The sequence below is a fragment of the Cephus cinctus genome, unplaced genomic scaffold, assembly GCF_000341935.2.
Source record: "Cephus cinctus unplaced genomic scaffold, Ccin1 Ccin1_scaffold0404, whole genome shotgun sequence".
In the NCBI taxonomy this organism is placed as follows: Eukaryota; Metazoa; Arthropoda; class Insecta; order Hymenoptera; family Cephidae; genus Cephus; species Cephus cinctus.
This window is the reverse complement of record NW_014333088.1, coordinates 468,010-469,670: the sequence shown is the minus strand read 5'-3', so window position 1 is coordinate 469,670 and position 1,661 is coordinate 468,010. Positions and strand designations below refer to the sequence as shown.

At 37.6% G+C, this 1,661-nt stretch overlaps 1 protein-coding gene across 2 annotated transcripts in view; it reads left to right on the top strand.

Moving 5' to 3' along the window:
- LOC107267467 (semaphorin-1A) overlaps positions 1-1,661 on the top strand; it is a 55,475-nt gene that overhangs the window by 39,979 nt on the left and 13,835 nt on the right. The gene's annotated exons all lie outside the window — the stretch shown is intronic.

The window sequence follows — 1,661 nt, the reverse complement described above, 5'->3', positions numbered from 1 at the left end:
AAAAAAAAAAAAAAAAAAAAAAACGTGATTTTCAATACAGTATTTCGAGTAAGGAAATACATGTATCTATTGGATACATTTTTTATATTCATTAGCGTGACTGGAAGCAAAAGGGCGTATAATCATAAGATTCTTAATGAGCATAACCCTTTTTTACTTTTAAAGAGGCGCACTGAGAAATAACAATATGGTCAAATTGATAATTTCCTAACTATTTTTCAGGGTTCCGAAAGGACATAACCGTAGTTTATAGTAAACTCAGATTCTTTACGCTGATCACAATCGTTAGTAATATTTACGACATATTAATACTGTTTGGTAATAGTAAGATCGATCAGCTTCGTGTTTTACTATTTTTATTGTAGATGATAATATCCACCGTAAATTGTATAGTTGGATATAACTTTTCCACTCTTGTGATTGACGAAACGGTCTAGTTAATTTGACCAGATGTGCAAGTAAAAATATTATTCTGAACTAATTGTTGTTAGTTGCTTTAACGATAAAATATTTTTCACCAACTACAAGCTACTTTTGTTTTTTCCACTGCCCGAATAAGTTATTCGGATATTTCAGTACGAAGGAATATTAAACAGTTTACTTGATTCTAAGAGTTTATATCGATGCAGTGCGATGGATCGGACCACCTAGATGCCGTCCGTTAGTAGCTTTTGTCGCCTCTTCGTCTCTTTTTCAGAATTCTGTAACAAATAAAGTTTGGGGCTTATTGGCTCGTTGACCCGCTTGCGAGTATACCGGTCCCTCTGGTGGCCAGTCACTGTATTAGGATGAATATGGTTCTTTTACCCATAAATATGCGACAATATTTACCCTCGACATCCATGGCTAATTATAATTACTATCCGTGGTAGATTTTAATTTTTTCTGTAAGTAAATTTGACTCTTTAAAATTAGTAAAGCAACTTACTATGACGTTAGTATTTGTTACCACAATATTATGACCACCAATTGCAATAGTAATCTCAAATATGCTAAGATAGTTTAACATGAACTAATAATATTTTTACCCTGCTACATAGTTAAGGATATCATTGTCTTTTTTTCTCAGTACGACGGTATATTTCGCGTGCTTCTCATACGCAGGCTACACAGTGTCAAGCGATCAAAAGTGTAACAGAGCAAAGTTGAATTGACAGTGGCTCCATTTTTCGTATCTCGTTCAAACCTTTCAATCGTAATTTAAACAGTAGAAAAATATCACGGACTTCTCTCATTCTAACGTGAACCTCCTCTCTTCGTCGTACATACCTCGTGACCATGGCATTTCCCATCGTTGCGGTTCCGCAAAGCTTTTAGCTTTTAACCCCGGCGCGATAGTTCCGTCCATTGCGGTCCACAGTAAAATGAGAAGAAAAGTTGCGTTGCTTCCGGTATCAAGCCCCTCCCACAATGGGTTGTTAATTCCATTGGACCGCCCTTTTACGGATCCCATTCTCATCCCACCCAGTGAAGTGACAGTATGCTTCTCATTCTACTGTACTACGCTTGGTGGACTTGTGTATTTGTCTCCTGACACAGCGAGGATCCTTGTTCTCCTTTTGCAATTGCTTGCGCGCGAGATTTATCGCACTCGACTTAGCTCTGCGCGTCGCGTTGGAAAACTTTTATGTCTTATGCGATTACTGTTCACTCCTCCCCCC